The sequence below is a fragment of the Oryctolagus cuniculus genome, chromosome 6 (assembly GCF_964237555.1).
Source record: "Oryctolagus cuniculus chromosome 6, mOryCun1.1, whole genome shotgun sequence".
Classification (NCBI taxonomy): Eukaryota; Metazoa; Chordata; class Mammalia; order Lagomorpha; family Leporidae; genus Oryctolagus; species Oryctolagus cuniculus.
Window position 1 is genome coordinate 73,147,215 of NC_091437.1, and position 18,698 is coordinate 73,165,912.

General features: G+C 40.8%; 1 long non-coding RNA gene and 1 pseudogene across 1 annotated transcript in view; one reads left to right on the forward strand and one right to left on the reverse strand.

The window, feature by feature from the left end:
• The window catches only part of LOC103348011 (uncharacterized), a 51,903-nt gene that overhangs the window by 30,192 nt on the left and 3,013 nt on the right, over positions 1-18,698 (forward strand). The gene's annotated exons all lie outside the window — the stretch shown is intronic.
• Positions 5,027-5,115, reverse strand: LOC127490893 (U2 spliceosomal RNA; annotated as a pseudogene).

Below are 18,698 nucleotides of genomic sequence, written 5' to 3' on the forward strand. Positions count from 1 at the left end.
TAGGTAACAGTGCAGGTTAATGTCAAATTCTTCTCTGCAGGGAATGATACGTTTTTCATTTCTTTATATACTTTATACACTTCTTTTTATAACAGTGTGGGTCCTTAGTGTCTCCGGGCTAATTAGGGAAGCTGCCTCCCCGACGTGGGGTGAATCATTGTTGTGACACGGGCAAGTGTGGGGAGAAAGGCTGCAGATGGCTCCTCAGCCTCCCCCACTCCGCTGTGTATCTTCCCTTTTTCTTTTCAAGACGGGATTGGGCCGTGTTGGGAGACCATCTTAGCACCCGTGGATGTCGCAAGCAAACCAGCTAAGATTAGCCCTTAAGCTGTGGTCTGCAGATGGCTCAGCCCAGACGACCCCGCGGCCACCCATGTCCACCAGAGGGAACCCTCAGAACAAGGCTGCCGCAGGAAGTGGGGCCTGATGGTCTGCTGGCAGGAAACCCCGAGCGCCGCTGCAACCACACTTTTCATTTCTATCAGGAATTTATTGGAATATCTACTTCTCATGGGCCTTCCCCACAGTGTATGTTGCCCAACTTTGAACTATTTCATCAGTGTGATATTTGAGAAGCTGCATATGGGCACTGCAAATGTTCATGGAAAATGGAATTAGAATATATGTTTGTTTGGGTGGGCATTTGGCATAGTAGTGAAGACACCACTTGGGAGACCCGTACACATATTAGTGGCTGGGTTCAAGGCCCAGCCCCCCTTCCAATCCCAGCATCCTGTTGATACACACTCTGGGAGGCAGTAGGTAGTGGCTTGAATAGCTGAGTACCTGTCACCCATGTGGAAGATCCAGATTTGATTCAGGACTCCTGCTTTTGCCTGGCTCAGCCCTGGTCACTGGGGCCATTTGGGGAGTGAACCAGCAGACAGAAGACCTTTCCCTCTCTCTGCCTTTCAAATAAAATGAAAATAAATAAATGAAAGTTAAAATACGTGTTTGTTTTCTGCAAAACTATTTAAATCTGTGCATAGTTTTGTCATGATTTATCTTTTCCATGAACTTTTTGAAGTCCTCTCATATATGCAATCTCAATTCTTTTGGCACCAAAATAAACTTATCTCTTAATTCCATTTTTCCAGAAACTTTTTTTTTTTAATTTTTATTCTTTGACAGGCAGAGTGGACAGAGAGAGAGACAGAGAGAAAGGTCTTCCTTTGCCGTTGGTTCACCCTCCAATGGCCGCCGCGGCCGGCGCACTGCGCTGATCCGATGGCAGGAGCCAGGTACTTATCCTGGTCTCCCATGGGGTGCAGGACCCAAGCACTTGGGCCATCCTCCACTGCACTCCCTGGCCACAGCAGAGAGCTGGCCTGGAAGAGGGGCAACCGGGACAGAATCCAGCACCCCGACCGGGACTAGAACCCGGTGTGCCAGCGCCGCAAGGTGGAGGATTAGCCTAGTGAGCCGTGGCGCCGGCCCCAGAAACTTTTAAAAATATCCTTGCAGGTTAAAAGTTTTTTTTTTAGTAACATTTAATTTATCACGAAGAAAAGACAATTTCTTTTCCTAAAGATAACTGCCAGTTATAATATTTTTTCTTTTTACTCTCCAGCCCATTTTTAAAAAATTGGATCATTTGTACTTGTTTTCCATATTTTGACTTAAACTCTTTGTAATATAACTTGTGACCATATCCTTCTATTTTATAATTATGCTTTTGTCTTTACTTATTTTTTTGTTCATCATGGAAATTGTTCATGTAATAAAAATTGTATTTTCTCTATTGCTCCAAGAATTTGAATAATAGGAAATTCTTCCCTATTGTCATATTTCAAAGAAATTCGTTAATGGTTCCTTTTAATGTTTTCATTTTCACATTCAAATAGTTTATCAATCTGAAATTTACTTTGTTTTCAGGTAAAAGAATCATATTTTATTCTTCATATTTTCCTATAAAGTTATTCAGTTGTTTTAAATTTTAATTTAAAAATTATTTGAGAAGCAGACAGACCAGAGACAGACAGAACTCCCATCCATTGCTCCACTCTGCACATGCTGGCAGTAACTGGGACTGGATCAGACTAAAGCCAGGACCTAGGAATTTAGTCCAGATCTCTCATGTGGGTGGAAGGAACCCAATTAGTTGAGCCATCGCTTTTATCTTCCAGGGTTTGCACTAGCAGGAAATCAGAGAAAGGAGCCATTGCTAGACATTTAATCCAGACACTCCAACATGGGACACAGGTGTCTTAACCAGTGTACGAACTATTAGGTTATTAGATTATTAGGTCTCAGTGCCCCATGAGACCCAACCCCTGTAACGTAAATGCAGGACCCAACCTCTCCTCTGTCTCCCTTAGCCCAATATGTCCTCACCTACCTTTATCAAAAGGAATTCACTGAACTAAGAGAATGATAGGCTGGCCTGCCAAGGTTCTAATCACCAGCTTCCAGAAGTCACCTGCTTTTCCAGTAGATAAAGCCTTATAGGCCACCATTGTCCAGAAGGGTTTGCTGGGGGTGGAATTCTAGGTCCAGGAAGAGATATTTTAGGTCTAGGGAAGAAGGTGGTTACTACTTATATGTAACCTCCCCAGACCAAGTGGAGACAGCCTTACCATCATAAAAATTGCCTGACCAATCAAAGCATGGTCACAAACACTGCTGACCAACCAGCTCATTATGCAACTCCCTCTCCCAATTTCAATTTATATGATCCTTCACCCCTAACTCCTTGGGGAGCCTGGGAATTAATTAATAGCTGCCCTGGCTCCTTGCTCTGTGCTTTGCAATAAATACCTACTTTCTCCCACCACCCTGATGTCGGTGATTGGTTTTCCACACTTTGGGTAAGCAGGCTCATATTTGGGGATTCTAGTTTGGAGGATTGTTCTGCAACCCCCAGGTAGTTTAATATTTGTTAAAAGGTTATTTTTCCCCCACCAATTTAAAATACCCTATAGGACACTGTGCTTTTATTGGGAATATTCCTGGGTTTTCTTTTCTATTGTGTTGGTTTTCTCTCAGAGTTAATAGCTAACAATTTTGAGCACAGCTGCTCCAATGAAGTGTGTTAAATGTCTCTTGGGTTTGATGCCTTCACTTCCTTACTCTTCTTTTGCAGGGTTTTCCTGCCTATAAATAATGAAATATACTTCAACTTATTAATTAGTTCATTTAAGTATTCAACAGACAGATGTTGAGTATTTGGCTTCTGTGTGTCAGCCAGTGTGTTCAATGCTTAGGAACAAACATCAATGAGTTCCCTGCAGGAACTCATAAACCACTGGGAGAGGCAAGCAAGTAAGAAAATAATGGGAGGAAAGTTTTTTTTTTTTTTTTGAGATCTATTGCATAGTGTGGTGATTATAATTAAGAATATTGTATTGTGCCTTTCAAACATGCTAAGGGAATCAATTTTAAATGTTTTCACTGACAAATTGATAACTATCTGGAGTGATAGATATGTCAATTAGTATGATCTCATTGGTACACATTGCATTCATAATACACAGCATCACTTTACGTCCTAGAAAATATGCTGTTACAAATTGTCAATGCATAATAAAAATTATGTAAAGCAGAGATTCAAAAAGAAAAGAATTGCTTAAATAGAAATATTATCAACACCTGATGGTAACATGATGGAAGGAGGGAGGAACCAATGGTGTTCAACTGGAAAATGATTTCATAGGCAATTTCTCACTGCTTGGTTTTGGAACAACACCAAATAGGGTGTTGAAGAATTTTGTTTCATCTTCGGGCAAATCAATAAAATATACCATCATTATGGTTTTCTTTCTTTTTGGAGATGGCATGAAAATCTCTGTAAACCCCCTTCTCAATGAAACAGCAATAACATATGAAATTTACACATATGTAAACATAAATTATACATGGGTAAATTTTGAAGTCTTTAGAAATTGCCCTAATTTATCAAAAGCATGTCATTCAGTCTTGGTAGGAACAGTGAATCTGTCACATTAGAGACTTGCCCACTCCATGCACAACTTAGTATCATACACGATTCACCACGTGTGTGTAGCCATGAAGATAGGGCTCGATGTCTTCACAGTGGTTAGTCAGGGGTTATGGTATCTCCCTGGGAGGTGCCCATCACCAGCATTTCTCACTTGTCCCCAACTCAAGGCAAGAGCAATAGAGAAGTCAGGGGCTCTTTTTTTTCCCTATCAGCTACATCTTGAGCTCATATCACACCAGCTAACACAGAGGGCAATGACTCCCTGCTAGGACAGGCAAACTGAAGACACCAGAGGCTACTGTGTTGGCAATGGCTGGCTTGTGAAGAAGTGTCATTCTGAGAAAGTGAGCCCTTCCCCAGGTCTGAAGAGGCTCAAAGATGCTACCAGGGAGACATGCAGGCCTTTAAGAAAGAGAGCTCTGGTGCTTTCCCCAAATAACTGAGTTTATGTGAAGGAAGTTCAAACCTACTGACACTCTTGAAAACAGCAGAGGTTCGGGCTGTCAGCAATTAGAAGGACGTTAGTAATGCTATGTTGCCAATAAGTTAAATCATGTGCAGCTCATTTCTCAAAGATATCCATAGAAATGGAAAGCTAGTAATAATCATCCTGGGTCTAGAATAACCTTCCAGCCAAGTTTTCAAAAACTACCCTAGCAAAGGGCAAAAAGTTTAACTGAGAAGACTATGGAGTAATTGACACCCCAGAACATTGTTGAAAAGATGTATAAACCAGCAGTTAGTTGAGCTATTAGCTGAGTGTTATGGTTTGTGGACTCAAAACTTATGTAGGAATTTAAACTCCAGTATGAGATATTACATATTGGGACCACTCTTCAAAGAGTTTATTAGGGCTCTCTCCTTAAGAATGGATGAATTTATTCAGATGATTAATGGATTTATAGGATAATCAGTTATTTTGAGAATGGTTGTGCTGCAAATGCCAATTAGGCTATGTCTCTTGAGTATTCTGGTCATTTGGGGAGTAAACTCAGAAATTGGAAAATTATTTTTTCTTCCTCGCTCCCTCTCTCTGCCTTTCAAAGAAATAAACAAATAATCTTTTTTTAAAAGACACAGAACACAAAAGAGTTAAATAATAGACACATTCAACTATATTAAACTGATAAGAACAGATACTACACTTAATCTTAGCCAAAAGGCCGAGAAGCGATACATTCAACTATGTTAATACTAACACTAAATGTGAGTGGATTACATCAACAAACAAGAGGCAGAAATTGCCAGATTGGGTAAAAAGCATTATCTTACTATAGGCTTTGTTTATTTAATTTTAATTACTTTAGAAAAAGTAGATGACTAAAGAAAAATGAGACTACTCTTGAATGAAATGTTGGGCAACTGCTTACTGAGAGGTGCACATATTTTTGAGTGCCGGTTTCTATATCCTCAAGATTCAAATTTGAAGTTCAGTAAAATTGTAGGCAACTGCATCTCAAGTCTTTATGTTTCTCAGCAAATGTTTAAGCTGCATTTAATTGCAGCACACATGCAAAATTTTCTGTCTTGAGTAAAATTAGGTAAAGTTAATGGTGTTAAATTTTTCTGTACTTTATTTCCTAGGCAGATTTGAGCTATGGGGCATAGTATGCAAGAAACAGCCCAAGAGAAAAACCAGCAGACAGAAATTCACATAAAATGAAAGTGAATGGGCCTCTCAACTTCTGAAAGGCAAATGAAGAATCCCACACACTACTTCTCTGGGAAAATAACTATAATTATTGAAAATTATAGGGGAATGATTACTGTTCCAAGAGAATTCAGGAAAAAGAGAAACATTGATAACAATCTTCTAAATCTCATCAAGAACAGTTAGAGATTGTGAGATTGATCTATGACCTATTCACACTGCAACAAATCCCCATCAATTCAGTGTGACAAAAGGTCTTTTCTGGTCAATGCAACAAAGAGCATGGGGATTCTACTGTCAAGAGCAACTGGGGGGCCGGGGCTATGGTGCAGCGGGTTACACCCTGGCCTGAGGTGCTGGCATCCCATATGGGCACCGGTTTGAGACCCGGCTGCTCCACTTCCAAACCAACTCTCTGCAATGGCCTGGGAAAGCAGTAGATGGCCTAAGACCTTGGATCCCTGCACCCGCATGGGAGACCTGGAGGAAGATCCTGGTTCCTGGCTTCGGATCTGCGCAGCTCCATCCATCACGGCTAATTGGGGAGTGAACCATCAGATGGAAGACCTCTCTCTCTGTCTCTCTCTCTCTTTCTGCCTCTCTTTCTCTCTCCTTGTAACTCTTTTGAATAAATAAATAAATCTTTTAAAAAACAGAGCAATTGCAAGACCAGTGGCTCCCTTCTTGTACCCAAAGCAGAAGCTTGAGCCCAGGAGCAGTAGGTGAGAATCCTTGGGACTGGTCACTCTCCTTTCAGTCTCCTCATGGTGTTGAGGTTCCACATCAGTAGAGGCAACCCATGAAGAACAAAGACCAGTGCCCTTCCCTGCATTCTACTCATAAAGGTGTATGTTACCCAGAGAGAAATGAGCCACTCTCCCATCACCCTAGTACCAGAGCAGTGGCAGTTATTTTGCCTGCCGACAGAGGCAGGCTGTGGTAACAGAGAGCTCTGAAGCTTTCTCAGAGGAACCAACTTAATTTGCAGAAGTACATGTGGAAACTCAAGTCTCCACATGATGTTCAAATACCATAGACATTTTGAAAGTAAGAGATTAAGAGGGAGCTGCTAGTTCCATGAAAGCACCATGCTAAACCACAGTAGTTAGCAGTTCACCAAGGAGAACCAGGGGCGGAGACAGGCAAGAAGAACCCTCATGGGATGAGGGTAAGCTTTAGAAACTAGCCCAAAAACAGCCATTGCAAAGAAGCTTGAATCTAATTGGATCAGACTGTGGAGCAATTTATGCCTTGGCATTGTTGAAAATGACAGAGCAGACAGACAGCAGTCAAGAAGGCTAATGGGAGCTCTCTGTCTGTCTCTTTACCTTTCAATTAATTAATTAAAAAGAAATCAGTACCCTAGCTAAGGCATAACCTAATAAACAGGTGAAGAAAACAGATGTAAAGGTACAAACAAGACAAGACAGCCAAGAAAAGAAATAAACCAAAACAAGAAAATATCTTTTGTGAATAAAGTCTCAAAATCCTCAACAAAAATAATAGAAATGTGTTCAGCAAAGTGTGAGAAAACATGTATTTTGACCAAGTAGGATTTATCCCAGGACTGCAAGTGGTTTAATATCCAAACATCAATGGCTATAATATCAATAGAACAAAGAATAAAACCACAAGTCATCTTCGTTGATGCCAGAGTTGATTCTAGAAAAGCACTTGATAAAGTCCAGCGCTAATTAGGAGAGAAAAGAGTGTCTTCAAGCTGTTAAAGGGCTTCTATGGAAAACACAGCTGATGTCATATAGGTGGTAAGTTAATCACAGGGTGTCAATGGCGAATGACAAAAAACCACCTCTTTTTTTTTCTTTTTTTTTTTAACTTTTATTTAATGAATATAAATTTCCAAACTACGATTTATGGATTACAATGGCTTCCCCCCCATACCGTCCCTCCCACCCACAACCCTCCCCTTTCCCACTCCCTCTCCCCTTTCATTCACATCAAGATTCATTTTCGATTATCTTAATATACAGAAGATCAGCTTAGTATACATTAAGTAAGGATTTCAAAAGTTTGCTCCCACACAGAAACATAAAGTGAAAAATAATAGATGATTTTTTTAAATGATGATGAAATCAGATCAGACCTATTGTCATGTTTAATCCCAGTGAGAGTCAAGTTGGGAGTTGATAATTTCTTTCTTTTTTTTTTTTTTTGCAGAGGATCAGTTTAGTATGCATTAAGTAAAGATTTCAACAGTTTGCACCCCCATAGAAACACAAAGTGAAATATATTGTTTGAGTACTCGTTATAGCATTAAATCTCAATGCACAGCACATTAAGGACAGAGATCCTACATGAGGAGTAAGTGCACAGTGACTCCTGTTGTTGACTTTACCAATTGACACTCCTGTCTATGGCATCAGTAATCTCCCTCTGCTCCAGTCATGAGTTTCCAAGGCTATGGAAGCCCTCTGAGTTCTCCGATTCTTATCTTGTTTAGACAAGGTCATAGTCAAAGTGGAGGTTCTCTCCTCCCTTCAGAGAAAGGTACCTCCTTCTTTGAAGACCTGTTCTTTCCACTGGGATCTCACTCACAGAGATCTTTTGCCAGAGTGTCTTGGCTTTCCATGCCTGAAATACTCTCATGGGCTTTTCAACCGGATCCGAATGCCTTTAGGGCTGATTCTGAGGCCAGAGTGCTATTTAGGACATCTGTCATTCTATGAGTCTGCTGAGTATCTCACTTCCCATGTTGGATCACTCTCCCCTTTATTTATTCTGTCGGTTAGTGTTAGCAGGTACTAGACTTGTTTATGTGCTCCCTTTGACTCTTAGTCCTTTCATTATGATCAATTGTGAACTGAAATTGATCACTTGGAATAGTGAGATGGCATTGGTACATGCCACCTTGATGGGATTGAATTGGAATCCCCTGGTATGTTTCTTTTTTTTTTTTTTTTTGATTTTTTTTTAACTTTTATTTAATGAATATACGTTTCCAAAGTACGAATAATGGATTACTATGGCTTCCCCCCCATACCGTCCCTCCCACCCACAACCCTCCCCTTTCCCACTCCCTCTCCCCTTCCATTCACATCAAGATTCATTTTCGATTATCTTAATATACAGAAGATCAGCTTAGTATACATTAAGTAAGGATTTCAACAGTTTGCTCCCACACAGAAACATAAAGTGAAAAATAATAGATGATTTTTTTTAATGATGATGAAATCAGATCAGACCTATTGTCATGTTTAATCCCAGTGAGAGTCAAGTTGGGAGTTGATAGTTTCTTTTCTTTTCTTTTTTTTTTTTTTTTTTTTTTTTTTTTACAGAGGATCAGTTTAGTATGCATTAAGTAAAGATTTCAACAGTTTGCACCCCCATAGAAACACAAAGTGAAATATATTATTTGAGTACTCGTTATAGCATTAAATTTCAATGCACAGCACATTAAGGACAGAGATCCTACATGAGGAGTAAGTGCACAGTGACTCCTGTTGTTGACTTTACCAATTGACACTCCTGTCTATGGCATCAGTAATCTCCCTATGCTCCAGTCATGAGTTTCCAAGGCTATGGAAGCCCCTTGAGTTCTCCGACTCTTATCTTGTTTAGACAAGGTCATAGTCAAAGTGGAGGTTCTCTCCTCCCTTCAGAGAAAGGTACCTCCTTCTTTGAAGACCTGTTCTTTCCACTGAGATCTCACTCACAGAGATCTTTTGCCAGAGTGTCTTGGCTTTCCATGCCTGAAATACTCTCATGGGCTTTTCAGCCAGATCTGAATGCCTTTAGGGCTGATTCTGAGGCCAGAGTGCTATTTAGGGCATCTGCCATTCTATGAGTCTGCTGAGTATCTCACTTCCCATGTTGGATCACTCTCCCCTTTATTTATTCTATCGGTTAGTGTTAGCAGGTACTAGACTTGCTTATGTGCTCCCTTTGACTCTTAGTCCTTTCATTATGATCAATTGCGAACTGAAATTGATCACTTGGACTAGTGAGATGGCATTGGTACATGCCACCTTGATGGGATTAAATTGGAGTCCCCTGGTATGTTTCTAACTCTACCATTTGGGGCAAGTCAGCTTGAGCATGTCCCAAATTATATATCTCTTCCCTCTCTTATTCCTACTCTTATGTTTAACAGGGATCACATTTCAGTTAAATTTCAACACATAAGAATAACTGTGTATTAATTACAGAATTAAATCAGTCATATTAAGTAGAACAGACAAAAAAACTACTAAGAGGGATAATGTATTAAGTTGTTCATTAACAGTCAGGGCTATGCTGATCAAGTCACCGTTTCCCATAGTGTCCCTTTCACTTCAACAAGTTTCCTTTTTGGTGTTCAGTCAGTTGTCACCGATCAGGGAGAACATATGGTATTTGTCCCTTTGGGACTGGCTTATTTCACTCAGCATGATGTGTTCCAGATTCCTCCATTTTGTTGCAAATGACTGGATTTCGTTGTTTCTTACTGCAGTATAGTATTCTAAAGAGTACATATCCCATAATTTCTTTATCCAGTTTACCGTTGATGGGCATTTAGGTTGGTTCCAGGTCTTAGCTATTGTGAATTGTGCTGCAATAAACATTAGGCTGCAGACCGCTTTTTTGTTTGCCAATTTAAATTCCTTTGGGTAAATTCCAAGGAGTGGGATGGCTGGGTCGAACGGTAGGGTTATCTTCAGGTTTCTGAGGAATCTCCAGACTGATTTCCATAGTGGCTTGACCAGTTTGCATTCCCACCAACAGTGGGTTAGTGTCCCTTTTTCCCCACATCCTCGCCAGCATCTGTTGTTGGTAGATTTCTGAATGTGAGCCATTCTAACCGGGGTGAGGTGGAACCTCATTGTGGTTTTGATTTGCATTTCTCTGATTGCTAATGACCTTGAACATTTTTTCATGTGCCTGTTGGCCATTTGGATTTCCTCTTTTGAAAAATGTCTATTGAGGTCCTTGGCCCATCTCTTAAGTGGGTTGTTGGTTTTGTTTTTGTGGAGTTTCTTGATCTCTTTGTAGATTCTGGTTATTAACCCTTTATCTGTTGCATAGTTTGCAAATATTTTTTCCCATTCTGATGGTTGTCTCTTCACTCTCCTGACTGTTTCTTTTGCAGTACAGAAACTTCTCAATTTGATGCAATCCCAATAGTTAATTTTGGCTTTGACTGCCTGTGCCTCCCGGGTCTTTTCCAGAAACTCTTTGCCTGTGCCAATATCTTGAAGGGTTTCTCCAATGTTCTCTAGTAACTTGATGGTGTCAGGTCGTAGATTTAGGTCTTTAATCCATGTTGAGTGGATTTTTGTGTAAGGTGTAAGGTAGGGGTCTTGCTTCATGATTCTGCACGTGGAAATCCAATTTTCCCAGCACCATTTATTGAATAGACTGTCCTTGCTCAAGGAATTAGTTTTAGATCCTTGATCAAATATAAGTTGGCTGTAGATGTTTGGGTTGATTTCTGGTATTTCAATTCTGTTCCATTGGTCTATCCTTCTGTTTCTGTACCAGTACCATGCTGTTTTGATTACAACTGCCCTGTAGTATGTCCTGAAATCTGGTATTGTGATGCCTCCGGCTTTGTTTTTGTTGTACAAGATTGCTTTAGCTATTCGAGGTCTCTTGTGCCTCCATATAAATTTCAGTACCAATTTTTCCAGATCTGAGAAGAAGGTCTTCGGTATCTTGATTGGTATTGCATTGAATCTATAAATTGCTTTTGGGAGAATGGACATTTTGATGATATTGATTCTTCCAATCCATGAGCATGGAAGATTTTTCCATTTCTTGGTATCCTCTTCTATTTCTTTCTTTAAGGTTTTGTAATTTTCATCGTAGAGATCTTTAACGTCCTTGGTTAAGTTTATTCCAAGGTATTTGATTGTTTTTGTAGCTATTGTGAATGGGATTGATCTTAGAAGTTCTTCCTCAGCCATGGCATTGTCTGTGTATACAAAGGCTGTTGATTTTTGTGCATTGATTTTATACCCTGCTACTTTGCCAAACTCTTCTATGAGTTCCAATAGTCTCTTGGTAGAGTTCTTTGGGTCCCCTAAATAAAGAATCATGTCATCTGCAAAGAGGGATAGTTTGAGTTCTTCCTTCCCAATTTGTATCCCTTTAATTTCTTTTTCTTGCCTAATAGCTCTGGCTAGAACCTCCAGAACTATATTGAATAGCAGTGGTGAGAGTGGACATCCCTGTCTGGTCCCAGATCTCAGTGGAAATGCTTCCAACTTTTCCCCATTCAATAGGATGTTGGCTGTGGGTTTTTCATAGATTGCTTTGATTGTATTGAGGAATGTTCCTTCCAAACCCAGTTTGCTTAGAGTTTTCATCATGAACGGGTGTTGTATTTTATCAAATGCTTTCTCGGCATCTATTGAGAGAATCATATGGTTTTTCTTCTGCAGTCTGTTAATGTGGTGTATCACATTGATTGTCTTGCGCACATTAAACCATCCCTGCATACCAGGGATAAATCCCACTTGGTCTGGGTGGATGATCTTTCTGATGTGTTGTTGCATTCTATTGGCGAGAATTTTATTGAGGATTTTTGCATCTATGTTCATCAGGGATATTGGTCTGTAATTCTCTTTCAGTGCTGCATCTTTTCCCGGCTTAGGAATTAAGGTGATGCTGGCTTCATAGAAAGAATTTGGGAGGATTCCCTCTTCTTCAATTGTTCTGAATAGTTTGAGAAGAATTGGAGTTAGTTCTTCTTTAAATGTCTGGTAGAATTCAGCAGTGAATCCATCTGGTCCTGGGCTTTTCTTTGTTGGGAGGGCCTTTATTACTGTTTCAATTTCTGTCTCAGTTATGGGTCTGTTTAGGTTTTCGATGTCTTCCTGGTTCAATTTAGGTAGGTTGCATGTGTCCAGGAATCTATCCATTTCTGATAGGTTTCCCTGTTTGCTGGCATACAAGTCCTTGTAGTAATTTCTGATGATTCTTTTTATTTCTGTGGTGTCTGTTGTTACATTTCCTTTTTCATCTCTGATTTTATTGATTTGGGTCTTTTCTCTTCTTTTTTTAGTTAGTTGGGCCAATGGGGTGTCAATTTTGTTTATTTTTTCAAAAAACCAGCTCCTCGTTTGGCTGATTTTTTGTAATGTTTTTCTTGATTCAATCCTGTTGATTTCTTCTCTGATTTTAATTATTTCTCTTCTCCTACTAGATTTGGGTCTGGTTTGCTGTAGGTTTTCTAGATCCTTGAGGTGAATAGAAAGCTCATCTATTTGGTGCCTTTCCAATTTCTTGATGTAGGCACCTATTGATATAAACTTTCCTCTTAACACTGCTTTTGCTGCGTCCCATAAGTTTTGGTATGTTGTGCTGTTATCCTCATTTACTTCCAGAAAGTTTTTGATTTCTCTTTTGATTTCTTCTATGACCCAGTGTTCATTCAGGAGCATGTTGTTCAATCTCCATGTGTTTGCGTATGCTCTAGGGATTCCTGAGTTGTTCATTTCCAACTTCATTCCTTTATGGTCTGAGAAGCTGCATGGTATGATTCTAATTCTTTTGAATTTGCTAAGACTTGCTTTATGGCCTAGTATGTGGTCAATCCTAGAGAAGGTTCCATGTACTGCTGAGAAGAATGTAAAATCTTTAGCTGTAGGATTGAAAGTTCTGTATATATCTGTTAGATCCATTTGGGCTATAGTGTCGTTTAAATCTACTGTATCCTTGTTGATCTTCTGTCCTATTGATCTGTCTATTTCTGAGAGTGGAGTATTGAAGTCCCCCAGTACTATTGTATTGGGGTCTAAGTCTCCCTTTAAGTCCGTTAACAAATCTTTTAGATAAACCGGTGCCCTGTAGTTAGGTGCATATACATTGATAATTGTTATATCTTCCTGTTGAATTGATCCCTTAATCATTATGTAGTGTCCCTCTTTGTCTCTCTTAATGGTTTTTGTGGTAAAGTTTATGGTGTCTGATATTAAGATGGCTACGCCTGCTCTTTTTTCATTTCTGTTGGCATGGTATATCTTTTTCCAGCCTTTCACTTTCAGTCTGTATGGATCTTTGTTGGAAAGATGTGTTTCTTGTAAGCAGCAAATAGATGGGTTTTGTTTTTTAACCCAATCAGCCAAACGGTGTCTTTTAACTGGACAGTTCAGGCCATTCACGTTCAATGTGACTAATGATAAGTGGTAACTTTGCCCTGCCATTTGCCAAAGATAAGTTCTAATATATGCTTTGAATTCCCTGTGATCTTTTGCTGTGAGCTTTCCTTCCTTGGTTTCCTTCCTTTACCTTCTTTCATATTGATGACCGTGTTTCTTTGTTTCTGTATGTAACACATCTTTAAGCATCTTTTGCAGGGCTGGACGAGTGGCAACAAATTCTTTCAATTTCTGTTTGTTATGAAAAGTCTTTATTTCACCTTCATTCACAAATGATAGCTTTGCAGGATATAATATTCTGGGCTGGCAGTTGTTCTCTCTTAGTACCTGGGCTATATCTTGCCATTCCCTCCTAGCTTGTAGAGTTTCTGATGAGAAGTCAGCTGTGAGTCTGATTGGAGATCCTCTGAGAGTAATCTGACGTTTCTCTCTTGCACATTTTAGGATCTTTTCTTTATGTTTCACTGTGGAGAGTTTAATTACAACGTGCCGTGGTGAGGGTCTCTTTTGGTCGTGTTTATTAGGGGTTCTGTGAGCTTCCTGTACTAGGATTTCTCTGTCCTTCTCCAAACCTGGGAAATTTTCTGCTAATATCTCACTAAAAAGGCCTTCTAATCCTTTCTCCCTCTCCATGCCTTCAGGAACTCCTAGAACCCGAATGTTGGGTTTTTTAATAGTATCCTGAAGATTCCCGACAATATGTTTTAGATTCCTAATTTCCTCTTCTTTTCTTTGGTCTGACTGTATCCTTTCCTGTTCTCTGTCTTCTAAGTCCGATATTCTCTCTTCTGCTTCTCCCATTCTGTTTGTAAGGCTCTCTATTGTGTTTTTCATTTGATCTATTGAATTCTTCACTTCAGTCACTATCCCAGTTTCCTGTTGTACTAGTTGTTTCGTTTCATTTTGATTCCTCCTTAATATTTCATTTTCACGAGAGAGATTTTCTATCTTGTCCATTAAGGATTTCTGTAGTTCAAGAATTTGTTTTTGAGAACTTCTTAATGTTCTTATCAATTTTTTGAGATCTGCTTCTTGCATTTCTTCTATGTCATCATCCTCATAATCTTGAATTGGGGTGTCTTTTTCATTTGAGGGCTTCATGGTGACTTCCTTGTTTTTATTACCTTGGTTTTTGCGTTTGTTATTTGTCATATTGGAGATATTTGGTTTCTAAACTGTGGTGCTTTTTCTTGTTATACTATGACTCTAGATTAAGTGGACTATCTGTTTTTGATGGAGCCTTAGGGCTTGAGATGGGTGTGGCCTGAGAGCTCTGTTTGGTGTGCCAAAGGTGACACTCCCAGGTTAGGCGTGGTAAACCTCTCTCTCTCTCTCTCTTTTTTTTTTTTTGATTCAACAGGGAAGTTATTCTGCACAGCTGAACAAAGTTGGAGGTAGTTAGCAGGCAAATGATATACCCACAGGAGCCAGAGATCAGAAGCTCTTTCCCAAGGACCACACAGGGAATCTGTTCGGCCCTTAGAGTGGGCTCAAATTCTCCTTCAGTCTCCCACTGGGTTGCCAAAGTTACGGAATTGTAGCGTCTCTGGAGAGTGCTCACGTGAATTCCGTGAGTTCTCTCCCCCACCGTCTCTTTTTTCACAGTCTCAGTTCAGTAGCACCATAAATTTACTAAGTCCTAATCTCCTGTTAATTCGCCCCACCCAGAGTCAGGTTTTACTGCTAGGCTCAGGGCCGGTGCAGACCTGAGGTCGCTCTGCTTATGACGTATGTCCAAGATGGCGCCTGCTCTTTGTCTTGCTCGCCCTTGAGAGGTGAGCGGAGAGAGAGAAACCCGTGTCCATACCAGTCACCTTTTTTTTTTTTTTCCCTCTCTCTCTCTTCCAGTTAGCTTGGTGAAGTCCCCCCCGCCCCGGGGGTCGTTCCCTCTAGTCTCCTCTCTCCGCTTGCCTGCCGGTGTCTCGGGTTATTGAGGTTCGGCTCACCTCGCGTTCCAGCGCTGGTGTGTTGAGTCTGCCGCTGATGTCCCGAACTGTGGGCTCCCACGCTCTCCACGCAGGTCTGCTCCCCTTCCAGCGCCGATGTGTGGACTCGGAGCCCTGGACTTCCCGTCTCCCCGCTGTTGCACTCCCCTTCGAGCCCTTGCGCGCAGACCCTGCAGCTTGCGCAGCTTAGTCCCGCGGCTCGGTCCTGCGGTTCGGCTTTCGCGCGCGGTGGGCGACCTAGTTCTCCCAGTAGGTCCTCCAATTCACGCCCACTGGATCCAGAAGAGTTTTGTCTGCAATATTTTCCTGGTTCTTTTTTCTGAGGCTACCGTAACTCCCCTTTTATTAAACTAAATTTTCCCGGACTATCGGTGCGCGCCCTCACTATTCCGCCATCTTGGCTCCGCCCCCCCTGGTATGTTTCTAACTCTACCATTTGGGGCAAGTCAGCTTGAGCATGTCCCAAATTATACATCTCTTCCCTCTCTTATTTTTTGTGAAGTTTTTGCTCCATATTTAACACTTAAATTTCCTATTTATTATTGTCTAAAGATCTATCTTATTTATTTGAAAGGAAGCACGTGAGAGAGAGACAGAGAGAGAGAGAGAGTCCATTCACAAATTCACTCCCCATTAGCTGTAATGGCCATGGCTGCATCAGGCAGAGTCCAGGAGCCAGAGCTTTGTTTGGGTGTCTCATCTGGGAGTATGGGCCAAAGCATTTGGGCTGTCTTCCACTGCTTTTCTAGGCACATTAGCAGGGAGCTGGATCTGGATGAAGCAGCTGGAACTTGGATGCCAGTATTGCAGATGGTGGCTTAATCTGCTGCATCAAAATTCTGGCCCTCAATTTTTTTTTTTTCTATAAGTGATAGCACGAATTTTGTCCATTCTTTTTTCTTTCTGTCAGAACATAAAACTGAAAAAGTGGCATCTAGCTTAGCAATCAAGATAGCCATGTTTCACATCAGAGATCCCAGATTCAATTCCCAGCTCCTGACTCCAGATTCCTGCCGATGTAGATCCTGAGAAGCAGTGATGACAGCTCAAGTAACTTCAGTGATCATCACTCAAGGAGTGATGACAGCCCCAACTCACTCACGTAGGAGACCTGGATTCAGTTCTTGGTTCCTGGCTTCAGCCTGGTGCAGCCCTGGATGTAGCAGGCATTTGGCAAATGAATAAGAGATGGGAGATCTCCCTGTCTCACTGTCTCTCTCTCTCTCTGCATCCCAGATACATTAATTTAAAAAGCTTTAAAAAGAACTTTAATCTATATCTTATTCTCTGTTTAGTGTAATACTTGCTGAGGTATAATTTACCACCTTTACCAGTGAAAAGCACTGATCCTAAGTATACCATGAAATAGACTTTGAGAAATACATATATGTAGGAAAAACCACACCCAGATCAAAATAAAGAACACTTCCAATTTCCCAGGAAGCTACATCCTGCTTTTTTCCATCAACTCCTCACCCCTCTACAGAAGTGACTATTGTCAATGAATTGGCTTTCCATGTTGCACATACAATGTTCTATTTTCTGCTTGGCTTCTTTCACTCAGAAAACTGGAGATTCATACGTGTTAAAGTTTTCATATATCATGGTCCTTTTTCATGGCTGTGCAGTATTCTGTTGTATGGATATACTGTAATTTATCCATCTGCATACAGATGAGTATTTAAGATGTTCTCATGTTTTAAAAAATCAACTTTATTGACATAACTTTTATATGATCAATACTCTCTTTTAAGTGCATGTTTTTATAAATTTTCATTATGTGTGTGCATGTATGTGCATGATGTAGGTATGTGGTATGTGTGGAGAGTGTGTGTATGATGTGAGGGCATGTGTGTGTGGTGTGTATGTGTGGGTAGTGTATAATCTAGATTCAGAAAGTTCCATCATCCTAGAGAATTCCTTCATTTCCTATCCAGCCTATCCCCGATAAACAATGAGATGTTTTCAGTTCTGTCACTGTAAGCTGCTCTGTTTCACATGACTACAATACTATAGTAGTCACTCGTGTATGTGTGTGTGTGTGTGTGTGTGTGTGATATTGCTTCTTTGAACTAGTATGCGTTTAAAATTTATTTATTTGAATGAGAGAGATAAAGATATAGAGGTAGATAATGATCGATTGATTGATTTTTCCACTCACTGGTTCACTGTCCAAATTCCTATAACAGCCACAGCTCACCTAAGCTTAAACAAGGAGGCTGGGCCGGCGCCGCAGCTCACTAGACTAATCCTCCACCTGTGGTGCCGGCACCCCGGGTTCTAGTCCCAGTCGGGGCACCAGATTCTGTCCTAGTTGCCCCTCTTCCAGTCCAGCTCTCTGCTGTGGCCCGGGAAGGCAGTGGAGGATGGCCAAAGTGCTTGGGCCCTGCACCTGCATGGGAGACCAGGAGGAAGAACCTGGCTCCTGGCTTCGGATTGGTGCAGCGCCGGCCATGGCGGCCATTTTGGGGGTGAACCAATGGAAGGAAGACCTTTCTCTCTGTCTCTCTCTCTCACTGTCTAACTCTGCCTGTCAACAACAACAACAACAACAACAACAACAACAAAACAAAAACAAGGAGGCTGGAACTCAATCCAGGTCTTCCACTTGGAAGCTGGAATTGCAAAAATAGTCAGGACTTGAATAGAGGCGCTCTGATATGGGATGTGGGCATCCCAAGTGGTGTCTTTTTCTCTTTAACTTTTATTTAATAAATATAAATTTCCAAAGTACAGCTTTTGGATTACAGTGGCTTCCCCCCCCCATAATTTCCCTCCCACTCGCACCCCTCCCATCTCCTGCTCCCTCTCCCATCCCATTCACATCAAGATTCATTTTTAATTATCTTTATATACAGAAGATCAATTTAGAGTATATTAAGCAAAGATTTCAAGTTTGCACCCACACAGAAACACAAAGTGTAAAGTACTTTTTGAGTACTAGTTATACCGTTGATTCACATAGTACAACACATTAAGGACAGAGATCCTACATGGGGAATAAGTGCACAGTGACTCCTGTTGTGTAGTATCTGTCCTGTTGTTGACTTAACAATTGACAC